At 42.1% G+C, this 15,984-nt stretch overlaps 1 long non-coding RNA gene across 1 annotated transcript; it reads left to right on the top strand.

The window, feature by feature from the left end:
- The first annotated feature begins 13,643 nt into the window (after positions 1-13,643).
- LOC146628488 (uncharacterized) lies at positions 13,644-15,166 on the top strand. The gene is made up of 3 exons (XR_014906344.1): positions 13,644-13,682; positions 13,777-13,845; positions 14,656-15,166. It is a non-coding gene; the product is annotated as an uncharacterized LOC146628488 (long non-coding RNA).
- The last annotated feature ends 818 nt before the right edge of the window (positions 15,167-15,984 follow it).

Genomic DNA, 15,984 nt, shown 5'->3' with positions numbered 1-15,984 from the left:
TTGTTTGTGATTGAGCGAATGTTGAGGAGGGCAAACCTGATCAATGACATTTGGTTGGTGCACTCAATAGCTGACTGCAGTGGCACTCGAATTAAACACCTGTGCGCACCTCTACACCTGTTATGCTTCAGGGCTAGCTGAAGCTAATATCCATGGTAGTACATCACCTCTGCCATCAAAACGGCGGTCGGACGACGGACGCAAGGTGAACTTGGAGCCATCAGACCATAGATTCCGGGCTGGGAACTCAAGTGTAGCGTCGGCAACAGGTGACAGTTGATGAAGTGGTCGTAAGCACCGGGAATCTTCCGACATCCAAGAACCTAATCTTCGGTACCTTTTCAGTTGCACCTGGACACCGGCCCTGGTTCCCCTCCTTCTCTTCTTCATTTTGAATCCCACCGATATGTACGGTAACGTGCACTCAGGTGAGGAACACACAAAAGGTGGAGGGAAAAATTTCCTGTAACTGTCCCAGCTGTCAAAGTAGCTCTCCATTGAGTCTTTAATATACAACAGCATGCCCCGATCATAAATATTGGTGGAAAATAATATTGCAGGCGACAATAGCGGCCAGCATAAAACTATACCGGCGAGCTGTACTAGCGGCACAAGCGGCAAAGCCAAACGCAGGCGCCATCTTGGACCCTCCAAAAACCCAGAAGAACATCTGGAATACCTGCTTAGCCTCCAGCTCCAACCACTCTTCAGGTAAGTGGAATTTAATGGGTGGATGGAAGTTAAAGAGAAGATGATTGACCAAATTTACATCACACTGAGTTTTTATGAACCTGTCCTCAGAACCTCATGATCACACCTTTGTGCAAGAGGACAGCAAGCGATTCATTAATGCTGCACGTGCCAGGAGATGACCGCGATGAGAAGTTTCAACCAGCCGAGGCTTTTATTTTTATGGACCAACTTTGTATACAGTCAGAATGTATGCACACACACACACATAGAGTGCATGTCTGAAATGCCTTCAGGAGGAATGATAGAAGTGCCCATTATGAGCCATTACAGATGATTTGAAGTCATTATGAGCACTCCTCGCTGTAAATGGGTATCATTGTGTGAAATGCTCTGGCATCTTAGAGACCTGTCCAACTGTCAGAAATAAGTAGAGAGGAGAGGAGGCGAGCTGGGAGACAGCAGGGGAGAAAGGACGACGAGGAGAAGAAGTCAAACTGAGAGCGAAAAAATAATCGAGGAAGAGAAAGAGAAAAGCAGCGGCGTTACCGTCAATAGCCACCCAGGCTGGGTTATTGTAGCAGCGATCAATCTGAGATAAGACTGGAGTTCAGGTCAATCTCACACTCGACACCAGAGATAAATAAATAAAACTAAGCTCGGCACATATTTGAGAAATAATGGGAAATTGAGCGGCTGCACAAGCTCTGAGAAAAGTAAATGTTTCTTGTGTTTCTGAGAGGATTTAATGGGTTTGCAAGGGCAGACAAACCACAGCTGTTTGTGTCGGGTGTGTGTGTGTGTGTGTGTGTGTGTGTGCGTGTGTGTGTGTGTGTGTGTGTGTGTGTGTGTGTGTGTGTGTGTGTGTGTGTGTGAGCAGATATCACTGCTGCAAACACTCCAGCACGAGTCACGAGGTCACAGAGAGTTAGATACATGCTGCCGGGGCTTTTATTTTGTAGAGAACATGGTGTAAAACGGGAGAATCTTGAGGAGCAGCTGATATCTGTTTCCACCACTCCGGTTTCATCACCAGCTTCAAGGATTTCTACACCAGCAGCCTTTAATGTGGCATATCTGCATATCTCAGCTCTTATGAACTGCCGTCATACTCAAAATTATATGTGATTATCATCACAGCTTTCAACACATTCTGAAGGAAGGGGATTTTCTCAAACATGTAGTCCATATATTTGCCTTCATCCAAATGCTTTCATGCGCACAAATGCAAAAACACAGTTGACCCCCATTAGACTCACCTTAGGTGACTTTAGACAACCTGCTTGCTTTCAGCTCCACCCACTCCTCACTCACCTCATTCAGCTGTGCATGAGTCACGGTTCAGAGGCCTCACGACTCCCTAGGCTGTCATCAACCAATCACGTGACCCCTCAGAATGAACTTTACATAAATGAAGACATTTCTGCTGTAAACAGATGCAGAAGAATTCACTAAATCAAAGGTAACAGGTGAGGACTGGCTAAAAGTATTCTCAGGTTTAGACCTGAGAGGTGAACGAGCTGTCAGTGTCGGTCTTTCCCATAAAGTGCCTCGCCACATGAACCATGTTCATCATCAGTGTCACAGCTGTGAGTTTGTCTCTGCAGATTTTTTTGGGCCCGGCTCTCTGCAAGTTCCCCTGATGAAGGAAGAGCTGCTTTGAAGCTCACACTCAGGTTACTGCGTGGGCGACACTTCAGTCATTCGAGTACTGAGACGGCAGTGAAGCCTTTATCTTCCTGAGTGGCCATGATGGTCTTCAAACGCTCCTCATCTTCAGTGCAGGGATGGCCATCAGTTCATCTGAGACAACCCATTGTCTGACTTCCTGTTTCACAAGAAGTAAAATGAATGGAGGTGCATGTATGTGAGAGGGGGGCTCGAGATTTTTATGGGCTCTGACTGTAGTAAAACTCCCTTCTGTTAGTATCAGGGCTGTCACAGCACCATGAGCTGCTTTACTGCATCCTCCATTTTGATTTGGGGTGTGAAGAGAGCACCAGCCTCCTGATTGAATTGCGTTCAACCACCACAACCACCCACCTACACACACCACCCACAGGAAAGCTGCTGATGGGCTTATACATCGCATTTCTCTTCATAATCAGATGTTAACAATTGTACAGCTGAACTGCAGGTGATGTGCACGAGACTCTATTTAGAGGTCATTTCTTCTTTTACTCGTATATGATCTGAAATGAGAGGACCAGACATGATGAAGTCCTCTTCAATACTGCATTAACCTTTCATTGTTTTTAAACCTGCATCATTCAGTCAGCTTTAGAGCACTGTGTTTGTTTGATGCTCTCTGTGTTAACTGGTGTTTTTGCTCGGACGGCTTTATGGTGCAAAAATCATCCCACTGCTTCTGAAAGAGGACTGAGGTTTTCAGTCCACATGCAGTGTGAAAGCACAGCAGCTCTTTCATGTCAAATCTCTGGCAGCGGAAGAACTAGGAAGGCTCCATGGAGCATGCAAAGAATTGCATGCTCCATCACTCATCCTGCTGCTGGCCCCTGTGGCACTCAGTTGAAAGGAGATGTTGTTAGTCAGAAGCAGAGGAGCTGGATTATCTGCTGATGAGCGGTGAGAAGCTCTGCAGTGTGAATTTAACGTCACACACTAATGCAGAAATCTTCTCTATATTGGTGAGAAGAACTGCAGCTGGGCTCTGGTTTACAGGTTTACGGCTACAAACCTGCCTGAAATCAAAGAAATGACCAAGTGGACCAAAATGTAGAATTCACTCAAAATGTAGAATTCACTTACTGTAGCATCACTCAGATGCTACAGTAACCTCACAGCAGCCATTTTATTGGTCACAATATCTTATTAAAAATGACCAAAGAGCACAAACACGGTCCAGAGGTCCAGTTCAGCTGATGCTAGCAGACAGCTAGCAGCTACAGCCACCTGTGTCACCATCCACCTGTCAGTCAGAGAGGCCATGGCCCTAATGATGTAGACTTTAAGCCACAATTCTGCACTCATAGAGCTTTTATGAAGGAGGACACCTTTGTGCATTGCCAAAAGAGAATATAATTTAAAGGTGGATTAAAAAGTAGAGGGTTGTTAACAGAGCCCTGTGGAACACCACAAGCTGTAAGAAAACACCTCATACCTGTTTTTGTTACTCGCAGTGATCTCTGAAAGTTTCTGTAGGTTTGTGTATCAGGGTATAAACATGGTTATTTCTACTGTAAAGTTTCAGCAGGTAAGTCTATGAGGGACTGACTCAGTGCTGCCCCTGCTGGATGTCTGTGAGTTTACTGTCATGGTACTGGATCTGCGACCCAGTGTTGTGTGCATTTTAGTTTTATTTCATTGATTATTGTACTTTTTCTCCATGTTCCCCGTTTTATTTTGAAGGAGTCTTATGTTCTTTGTTCATTGTATTTAGTTTCATGTTCCCTGTCCTGTCATTAGGTTCATGCCAGTCAACTGTTTCCCCATGTGTTCCCACTTCCCGCATCCCGTCCTCTGTTTTCTGTATGCCGTTGTCAGGTTGTCTGTTATCCCCACCACAGTTACAGTCTGGTCATAGTGTTTCATAGTATTTCATAGTTTTCTCATAGCTTTCTTAGTTTACTTGTTTTTCATGTGCCATCAGCCAAATTAAAGGCTCACCTTTTTTTCACCTGCAACTCCTCTCTCAGTGTCTGCTCTTGGGTCAGTTAAACAAAATACACGTCATACCCCGCCATGACATTTACTAGTTTCCAGATATTTTCTGTAATACTTTTCTGTCCTTGAAGTCTTTTTCTGGATCAAGTTTTTCCTTTATTATTATTTGTAATAATATGTAAAAAAAGAAAAAGAAAAAAGAAAATTGAAAAAAAGAAAAAAAAATCCCATGTGTGTGACTAATAAAGGTTTATCTTATCTTATATTTAACTGTCTGAGGCTACTGCGCTCAGATACACAGTTAGTGGTATTTCAATAATATTTTTGACATCAGCAATGTACCATGACTGGTTTGGGGTGAGAAGAATGAGAAAAAAAAATCTACTGTTAAATTTCAGCAGATTTCAAAGTAATATTGGTGCATTAACATGACTTCACAGTATCATCGTCGTAGCATAAGAACAAGCTGCTGTGTAGGACTTTAACTGCACTCAAAAGTTTGCTGCGTACTGTGAGGTCCTGATTTGAAATGTGACGCATTAATGAAAAATAGCATTATTGGTAACAGTAGTATTAATGAAGTGTGTTCTTTGAAGGGACAGACTTATATTTTCCTTAATTATATTTAAACAACACTGAACTTTTCTAAGAAAGCTGAAGAAAGGTTTCCTGTTGGAGTTTCCTGCTCTCTGTTGCTCTTCCCTGGACTTTCACACTGACCCTGGCAGTTGATTCCTCTCACAACTAAAATGACAAAGTGTTTTTTGAGTCCTGGGCCCAGCACTGAGTTTGTCTGTGTGTGCAGACTGGAACCATTCATCTGGTGGATCTGTACAGTGCAAACGTCATATTTACTGTTAACGAAGCCGGCTTGCAGAACACAAAGTTTTAATTTGTCTCCTCTCACGGTCCCCAGACGCTGCAGCATAATCACCTCAGCTCGGCTCGTGGAGCGAGAGTTCCAGGGAGGCGAGGAATTGCAGAGAGGCTGTTATTATCTGAACAAGTAATGTAAAGATTTATGTCATCTTGAGAAGGAGCTTACACAGCAGAGGCTAAATAACAAGTTTAACCTCAGATACGCTCTCACACATTCACTGTGTGAATGAAAGTGTTTCAGCTTCATGGTTTCTGCTCTCTGGTGGCTCCGCAGAGGCTGGATTTGTTGTCAGAACCGAAACTTTGCTTTAGAAGTTTTGTTGGAGCTGAGCCCAATGAAACTCACTGAGTTCACCCAGCACCAAACTGAGCTGCTCTCTCCTCCGGCCTGCAGTGGACTCCATCCGTCTGCCTTCTCTGGCACTGCCTGTGAGAGAAGTGAAGCCTTTATGCTTTACATGCAGCTGTGACCACTCGCCTTACCCTGGTGCTCCCCAGGCTTTGCTGATCCAGCATGCTGCTGACAGGAACACACAGATGTGAGGACGTTAGTCTACACTGTATCTTACTGTATATTTTACAGTTTTGTACTGTCTTTCTAGAATATCATTACATTTACATAAGTAGACTGTGATTTTACATGTCAGAGGTAAAATAACATAACATCACTGTAAATATAGTAAAACACAATTTACTTGTTTTTTAAATATATTTTTTGTACATATGTATATTCAGATTGTAAAAATACATTCAGAAATGTATCATAATTTCACAAATATTTGTCTGTTATGTAAGAGAATGATCTGTTACATTCAAATGTAATACTATGGAAAAATATATAAAATGATCGAAAAGTAATGAGAATAATCAATAATTAAAGGAGTATTTGAATTATAATTTTGCTGAAAATTTCATGTAATCTAGGTCTGATTCAATTTTCAGAGGTAACAAGTGAAAATATAATTGATAGGAATAAAAACAAAAAAAACCCATATAAAACATTGCACGGCCACACTGTCCTAATTATATATTTAAAAAAATAAATGTAGAGGCAGGAATTGCAATTACTATAAATCTCAAAGTATTCCCAACATTCCTGAACAGAAATAGGCCTCTGCACCTGGGGTGAGGGTGTGGCCATGAAAACAATGTGACATGCCATTGGATGATGGGACACATAATAACATGACGCTAAGCATCGGCCAATGAATGTGAACTAACAACCACAAGGTCGCGGGTATGGCTGCACTGTAGGAAAAAATCCTAATATAAAAGTATTTTACTGTGCATTTTACAGTTTTGTTCTGTTCTTCTAGGATATCATTAAAGTTACGTAAATGATTTCACATTTCAAATGTAAATTAATGTTAAATCACTGTAATGTAATAAAACATAATTTTCAGAATTATTAAATGTACATATGCATATTTAGATTGAATGAAAATACATTCACAAATGTATCGTGATTTCACAAATATCTGTCCATTATTTGAAAGATTGAACTGTTTAATTCAAATGTAATGCTATGGAAAAGTATATAACATGATTCCTATAAGCTTGTGTTACATCACATAAGTATTATTATCATTGCTTTTTAGGGCGATCGTGGCTCAAGAGTTGGCAGTTTGCCTTGTAATCGGAAGGTTGCCGGTTCGAGCCCCGGCTTGGACAGTCTCGGTCGTTGTGTCCTTGGGCGAGACACTTCACCCGTTGCCTACTGGTGGTGGTCAGAGGGCCCGGTGGCGCCAGTGTCCGGCAGCCTCGCCTCTGTCAGTGCGCCCCAGGGTGGCTGTGGCTACAATGTAGCTTGCCATCACCAGTGTGTGAATGGGTGGATGACTGGTTGTGTAAAGCGCTTTGGGGTCCTTAGGGACTAGAAAAGCCCTATACAAATATCAGAAGGTTGCCGGTTCGAGCCCCGGCTCAGACGCTCTCGGTATTGTGTCCGTGGTCAAGACTCTTCATGCATTCCATTATTATTTAAACCAACTGTTAACTGTATATTTCTGTACATTTACGTATTATGATTCATATTGCCACATTCATTGACCTTGTTTATAGGTAATTTCATTGTTCGATCACGTTAAAATGTTCCTAATTTAATGTCTAAAGGCACTTGGAAAAGGCAGAATCCCATGTCAAATTAGCACAACAAACTCTATTTTCATTACTGAAAAGAACTGTGTTTTCATGAGAAAGTTATTTTCTGTTATTTTACGGTAGTATTTTGGCGCCCCAGCTGCCGGAATATTACTGTTTTTTTAAGATGGTTTTTTTAACAGTGTAGTTCTGCCTCTTTATACTGGTTGTGAGTCAAGAATCAAGTTTAAATGTAATTGTTTGATATAAAGTTTTTAGTGCACACGCTCACAAAGGTCTCTCAGACTGAAGCAAGAAGGTAAACTGAAGGTGAAGTGAAGGTAAGTAGCAGAGTTAGCCACTAGTCCTTTTTTTTTAAATTTTCTCTGTTTGCAGCTGGGATCATCTCCAGAGCCCTGGATGAAGAGTGGATGGATTTTATTTCAATTTTTCCTTTTGGTCCATATTTTGTATTTCATGCTGTCTTTTACCTTGAAAGCACTTTGGTTAACTACATTATTGTTTTTGAAGTGCTCTATGAATAAAGTTGTATTGGATTGAATGTCCCATTTTCACTGGGATCTATTTTCTTTTTTCTACATCACCTACACCAAACAGCAGAAGCAGCTCAGCCAATGGGACATCATTAATGTCACCCTGTTGCAACCACGAGCATCTCATCACAGAGACCCACATCCAAACATCTCAGAGGTTCACACGTACGAACTGCAGCCTGACTGTGGGTGGAGGCTTTGAAGTGTGGATGCAGGCTGTTGACCTGTCAGGACCTGCAGACACTGAAGCCTCTCTTCGACCTCTGGTGGAATGATGATTTTCACATCTACTGACTGCTGGTACTTCATGAAGTTCTGATTTTGCGTGTCATATATAGGCGTATACCAGGTAAACCTGAGAGGTGAGATCAATGTTTCCTGTGTGGACTCATGAATTCAGTCTATGTATCCAAGGCTGGACTGGGACAAAAAATCGGCCTGGGCATTTTGACTAGAGAGCGGCCCACCAGGATAAAGATTGAAAATGTGACGTCATTCAGGGGTAAAACCGCAAAGGAGTCTGGGAACTTGTGGCAAGAGGTACTAGCGCACGCAGGCTTTCAATTGAACTCAGTTACACAGCGATAAAAAGAAACCCAAAAAATGTCAAGAAGCTGTTGTATTATTAACTGCAATAGGCGGTCGCATGACAGCCACGGGAAGCCGACGGGTAAAGAGATCGTTTTTTTTTTTTTTATCGGATTACATCGTTAAAGAGAAATTTTTTAAGCAATGTTTCCGAAGTAAGAGCCGACGGATGGTCTGGATATACCAAATATAACGTCTCAGAACACTCCAGCTCACATGTTAGTCTGCTCCAAGCATTCCCACAAAGGTCAGAGTTTTGTAGTAGTTAATGCGTCATTTTTCTTAACATAATTGGTGATATAGGTTACAAGCAAGTTTGGCGCTGAACAGAAATTGTCGCGCTATGCTCCTTTGTTTATTGTGCATAAATAGTGAATTGTCCTGACACAATATTGCGTTTCGCTTCTGTTATTACCATGGTACATTGACAAAAACATATACTATTATTCACAGGATAAAACAGTTGGTTTGTATCACTAATTGTCCAGTACGATTACAGCATACAGTATTATTGTCACTGCTACATTTCTGTAATGCTACCAGAAATTATTTCCACTACTAATTAATTACCGTTGAGCTCAAAGGTTATATTAATAAACGGTTAACGAATGTGTATTTATGACGACGATTTGTGAGACTGGTAAACTTACCTCTGTTCGTACGATGGTCTTTCGTTCTACACGGTGCATTTCAAGGTCCTGTACCCATCCGTCGGTAAACTGTACCTGGGCTTGTTGCAGTGACCTGAAGTTTCTAAACTTCATGAGTGTGGGCACTCACTCCAAGAACCGTATGATTATAAATCTGAGCGTGGTGAAAGTTGGGCAGCACGCTAACGTCTTTTGTCCACTCTGTGTGCTCGTAAGGGTCTGACCCTTTCACTCCTTTGATTTTTTCCTCGTATCTTTTCTTTGTCTTTTCGTCGAGTCTGTCTTTGTACGGACCGGCATTGTTCTCCTTTTGTTTTGTACATACCTTTTTGTGCGGCAAAGAAAAAACAAGAAGGTATTGGAACCGGAGAATGAACGTTTTGCGGTGCTGCAAATGCTTGCATTTGATGCGGTACTTGGATTGTTTTGCCACGAGTTCCCGGCATGCAATGCGCGAAAATCACGTGATTGCTAAACAAGGGGGCGGGTGCATCCGGCCTCCTCGGCTGTAATTGGTCCAGCCCAGAGTCGATCATGACCAACTGGCCAATCCAACACCTTTCATTATATATACCCTTCCTAAAAAAAAAAAAAAAAAAAAAAAAAAAAAAAAAAATCCATCGGCCCATAAAAACAAAAAATCACCAGCGGCCCACCGGGCAAATGCCCGGTATGCCCGATGGCCAGTCCAGCTATGTATGTATCCCAGTCTGACTCACTGATGCTGAGATTTTTCCTCTGTCTGTTATCTGGTGGAGCTCCTTGTTCTTCTCTGGTTGGATGTTTTGAATCATCATCCTGTTGGAGAATAAATCAGATGCCTACCTGATGGTGCAGAGCGTTGGAACTAGTGACTGAAACTTTTCACTCAGTGCTGTAAATAAGAATGCGGAGTGAAGGAAGTGACTCAGCTTCACCCAAATCTGTCAGCATGATCGCTGCTGTGTTTCTGTGTCATTACCTGTCAGCCACTGACAACCTGCCTCGTCTGAAGTCTTCAGGCTGAACTCTGCTCTGCATGCAAACCACACCTGCAAAGCTTTCTTCCACACATGCTGTCATCATGGAGCTGTTTGAAAATCATTTAAAATGTCTCTGTGTGAAGATTAATTTTAAACAGTCATGTTTGCCTGTACATGCCCTTTCCTGCTGCCATTATCTCTTCCTCTTCCATTTAGAAGAAACAACAGCAGCTCTGGTGCGTTGTGACAAATGATTCCACCTATAGACACACACACACACACACACACCGCTGATCATTTAGCTGTACAGCTTTTTCAAAGTAGCGGCAATTATCAGCCGCCTAACCGGCAAGTTAATTATGCAGGCATCTCTCCTTTTGTGGCGTTCTGAGGTAAATAAGGTGGGGGAGGAGGAGTGGGAGTGCGTTTGAAGGGAAAATGTCACCTGTTAACTGAACAATTGCTACAGGCTGCATTATCAGAGGTGACGGATTAAGCAACTTTATCTGGCAGCCTCCTGCACGGAAGTCAGCGTGTCTGCAGCCTCAAGCCACCAGTGACGGACATGGGAACTGAAACAGAAGACTGATCGACTAAAAGACGTTGCAGCACAGACTAAAAGCTGTAAAATACCACCGAGAGCAGGCGACGCCTCATTCAGACACGCTCTTTATCTCCAATTCCTGCAGCAGCCACACTGAGGCCAGGTTAAGTCTCCGAGCTTTCAACCCTCCAACAACAGCTTCAAACACAATGACCACAAAAATAGCAATAAACAATTATGTTAACTAAACACCTCCAAAAATGTATATTGTGAATTAAAAAAATGCAAAATGACAACAAAAAGATAGAAAATCAACTCAACATGATTAAAAGCAGTCAAACTTGGACCTGTGAGTGAAACAAAGAGGGAGCTGTAGTGCTGTATAAACTTTGGGTAAACCTGCATACAGTGGTTTTTATTATTTACTCTCAGCCTGCAACCTTCATGGAGGAGGTTCAGTTTCAGCTAGGTGACCCTAATAAACAGGAAACTGGGGCCATATCGCACACAGGTGTGTCAGACGTACTTCGAAGCTGTAAACACGAAACTGATTTTAGAAGATGATGTCCAGCTCATCACGGCTCTAGCATCTTCCTTTCCTCCCTCCCTCCCTTCATCTTTCTAACTCTGCCTCACACACACACACACACACACACACACACACACACATGCTCTCGCAGGCTGTGTCCTTGAATGCTAAAAGCCAGAAATAGACCAGTCAAATCAGACACCAGGCTGCCTGGAGGTAGGAGCTGGGAAAGTCAACCAAACTTAAACTTCCTATTCCGGCCTGAACTGGCCTGCTAGAGGAACGCCAGCTCACCTGGCACAGACAGAAATAAGTAGATAAACAGTGTGCAGGAGATGGAGCCCAGTATCTCAAAATAGGATCAAATTTGAACCATCAGCTTCACCTTGAAGCTTTGCTCTGAACAAGAACTCAGGGAAAACTTTGCACAGTCATCCTCACAGCCGGGCCTTACACACCATGGCCAAGTCCTAGACACGAGCCTACCACAGCCAGATCTTTTGTTAAGCTCTGTTGAGCAAACCATTTCTTTAACGCTAACCAGTAACTAGTTAACGTTAACTTCATGAACTTCTTCACAAATAAAGTTTTGACCATTACTGGTCATTCAATCTTAAATATGATTAACCTATGTCTTCATGCATGCTCAATCATCCAGGTAAGTAAATTCCAAAAAGTTGATTCTGTTTATCTGAACATTGCATCAATATGCAAATTGACAATTTGCATATTAATTTGCATACCTGACAGCCCATTGTTCATTCAGTGGTGCTAGTTTCAGTCATTGTGCAAATGTGCTGTTTATATTGTTGGGGAAATCTGCAGTCGGCTGAGACTGAAGAATCACTTGGATGAGTGATGAAACGTTTCTTCCACTGAAAACGCTACGTCCAGATGAACAGAGTCAACCTTTTGGGATGATCAACCTATCTCTAATAATCGGCTATGTACCACAGGCCATCAAGCTGGCAGTAGTTAAACCATTCATATTCAATTTAAATATCACAAACAACACACGGCAGTTAGTGCTAAACATTCACTGGTAAAACACAATATTACTGCCAACTTACAGACTGTGCTGGCTTAAGAGGCAGCATAGGCAGGCACAGGAGTAGCAAACTGTCCTTCTCCCGTTAGACAGGAAGTAATGAGAAGTAGCACTTCCGGTAGAATGTCAAAATAAAAATGAACAGTGTGCCAGAAACGAATAAAGATTGCATGAACTTATATAACACTACATAACGTGAGGGGTGACTCTTAAGGAGCCAGAACAGTGTTGGTGTCAGTGACATCATCGATGCACTTGGTGATGTAGCTGATCACAATGATGTGTACTCCTCCAAGTTGGTGTGGTCGCCATTACAGTCTCCGCGAACATGTCCCAGTCAGTGTGCTCAAAACAGTCCTGAAGAGCAGACAGAGCTCCTGCAGGCCAAGTTCTCACCTGTCTCAGAACCGGTTTGCAGCGTCTGACGACCGGTCTGTATGCCGGAATTAGCATAACAGACAAGTGGTCTGAGTGTCCGAGTTGGGGGCAGGGCTTCGCTCTGTAAGCGCTGGGAATGTTTGTGTAAACAAGATCCAGTGCGATTCTCTGTGTTGATGGAATTTCAGAAGCACTGGCTTGAGATTTGCGTGGCTGAAATCTCCGGTGATAATAAACAGTCCGTCGAGGTGTGAGTTCTCGAGCTCGCTGATCTCCCCGTACAGCTCGCAGAGCGCCTCCTTAGTATTAGCGCTGGGTGGGATGTACACTGCTGTAATGAGCACAGCGGTGAATTCCCGAGGTACATAAAAAAGTCTGCATCTAACATTCATAAACTCTACAAGCGATGAGCAGTAATTAGAAACTAGCACTGAGTTCTTGCACCATTCCAAGCTGATGTAGACACACAAGGCCAAGCCACCACCTCAAGTCTTACCGCACAGAGCTGCATTTCTGTCGGCACAAAATGCGCTGAGCCCATGTAACTGAATGGCAGTGTCGTGGACTCTGTCGCTGAGCTATGTTTCTGTGAAAGCAAAGACGTGACAAATTATATACCAGTTTTTAAACTGTATTGATAGGCAACGTAAAACCAGAGTTATGATGAAAAATACACATGATGTTATTGTCTGAATAAAACAGTGGTGTTTATAGCGGGAAGAAACAGTAAAAACGGCGTTTTCTACTGACAGCAAAGAAAAGAAAAAACACCCCTTCCGTATTAGTGGAAAAATGTACTGTAACCCAGTTCCTAAAATCATCTCAAACAAAAAAAGAGAAGAAAAATTTAAACATTTAATGTTCATTGTCCTGTTCTTACTGTCCCTGTTAATGAAAGTGAAATGAGATCAAAATATTTATTTAAACATAGAAGGGACGCAGATTATATATGATATGCTCTGGTCAAACAAGGGTTAAGTTTTCTCAGAGGGTTGATGAGCTCTGATGAAAGCCTATTGTTTTACTCCACTCCTCGCATGTCAGCCAATCGGTGAAGCTCTAGGCAGCTCTTGTCCCTCCTTAGTACCAGCTCCCAAGTTTTCAGTCTCTTGCTTCTACAGCCGAACAGAGCAGACGGACTAAAACTTTTGTTATCGGTAAGCTGGAGAAATTAACCTCTAACGAGTTAAAAAAATACCATCTAAACTGATATTTTTCACAAATTATGTATTTGCACTTGTTGTTGTCAAGGGCAGAGCGAAACCGGAAGGTTTACTGAGCTGTGGCTCCACATAAATGCTGAGCATCCACTCGACGGCGGTAAGCTAAATGTGGCTAATCAGACACGTGATGTGCGGAGTGTGGGTACAGTTGTTCGATGTCTCTGAAACGCACTGTTGTTATGCTAGTTAGATCATTAACTAAGTCATTAACATGTGAAAAGCTGTAAATGGTTAAAGCAGCTAAAAATAACTTTATGAGAGATAATTGTAAGCAGACTTTATCCTGCTTCCTGTTTAAATTTTGATGTCAATCAGTTGTCTTACAATACTCAGTATTGAACACTTGGAGTTAATGTTTAGTGTATTTCCACTTGTACTAGTAGGCCTATGGTACAAGCGGGATTAAGCACGTCTATTTTAATACTCCTATTTGTGGACTCAGTCCTTGTGTTTACGTGTTATTGAAATTGATTATTTGCACTTTGTTCAATTTCTGATAAGCATTTGCATATTATTCCATTTCTTAAAAGGGGTAATATACTTATTTATTTGTGATAAGATATATATGTACAGTGAGTTTATTTTGATGGATGTAATTAATGTTTACAATGAAAGTGAATTATATGGTGGCTATAATTCCTGAATGTTTGCAACCTTGTAGATAATCTTTAATGTTACTGCAGGTTACAAATAAGTATTGAACCTTGATACTGTGAAATTTTGGATATTGATACTTTGACCTTTGAAACTTGATATTTTAATGTTGTACAACGTGACTGAACTGATGATGATTGAATTGATGATAGCTGATCTGAATAGTAGTTACTGCACTGTGACACTACTTTAGTTTAATTTGTGAGAGTTATCCTTAAAGGGCACGTGACATATATTTGGCCATTGTTTATAGGTCAGGTTTTTATATGGGACGAATCCAAAGACCAGGTCAGCGATTCCAGAACCCAGAGTGTTCCAGTGTTCACTGGATGGCGAGCCAACCCAAGATCCTAGGAGACGATATACATATACACGCACACTCATTTGCACATTGATGGACTACAATCCTCTACTGTACAAGTAGTACGGTAGGACAGACAATCACACACACACTCCTTGTCGGACGAATTCTATTGGAATACACCTGTTTGTCATGGGCCCCACCGGTACCATTTGGACATAAAAAAAGAGACTAATTCTTTTACTTGTGCACAATTTTTATTTAATTCTATTTTTTTGCTACTTTGGGGGAAATTTTTATACTTGACATTCTGTTAAAACCTGTTGTAATACTGTGTTGTTTACAAATTTCTTTTACAAGGCTTAACATCACTAAAGTACTTTTAAAGCCACATAACTGTGTTTGTCTGGTTTCTCTGCCATTCGTGTACCAGAGCTCTAAGAGTCGTTCTCAGTCTTCTGATACTAGCCCAAATTACTTATTACTTTGGTAATTATCCATTGGTACTTTATGAAACTCCACGTAAGTGCTACAGTACCATGTCGACCAATCAAAAAAATGATATGGCAACATTTGACATTTGGTTGTTTAGGAAGAGGGGGAAGTTTTAGGAGTGACACCGCTGAGAGAGAGAGCGATAGAAAGAAAGAGAGAGTGAGTCAAAGGAGCTTGCAAAGAAAAGCGTCTGGACTTCTTTAAGTTACTTGAAGACGTTTCACCTCTCATCCGAGAAGCTTCTTCAGTTCTAAGGTCAAATGGTGGAGAGTCCCAGATATAAACCTAGTGGGAGTAACCCCCCACAGAGGGACAAAAGGACCCCCTGATGATCCTCTAATCCCCTGAGCCAAGGTGTGAAACTGGGTGTGGGTCCCAATCAGCCAGAGTTTCGGGTGAGTTCATTGTGAAACCTGGCCCCACCTTATCATGCAAATTCCTGAGATCAGATGGCCCAGGCTGTGAGTGGGCGTTAAGGCGTCTGGGAAGGGATCTCAAAACTGGATTATAGATGGCAGACAGTTGGTGTCGTAAACCACCGCCTCTGTTCAAAGATGGTCGCTCACAGTGGACATAGATGGCTTCTTTCACTCCTCTTTCAAGGGGAGATGCACCGTGGATAAGGGAAGGTGCACCGTGGTCCTAAACACTACAGATTACCACACAAAGATCACTACTCTCCTCAGTGACAACAATACCTACGAAGCCCTAAAGCGAGACCCCACAAGCAGCTACAAAAAGAAAGTTATAGCTTGCCTTCAAGACTTTGAAAAGGACAAAATTATT

The sequence above is a fragment of the Diplotaxodon limnothrissa genome, linkage group LG7 (assembly GCF_057381915.1).
Source record: "Diplotaxodon limnothrissa isolate DT_005_m linkage group LG7, D_limnothrissa_male_GT1.1, whole genome shotgun sequence".
NCBI classification, from domain to species: domain Eukaryota; kingdom Metazoa; phylum Chordata; class Actinopteri; order Cichliformes; family Cichlidae; genus Diplotaxodon; species Diplotaxodon limnothrissa.
This window is presented reverse-complemented; position numbering and strand designations above follow the sequence as displayed.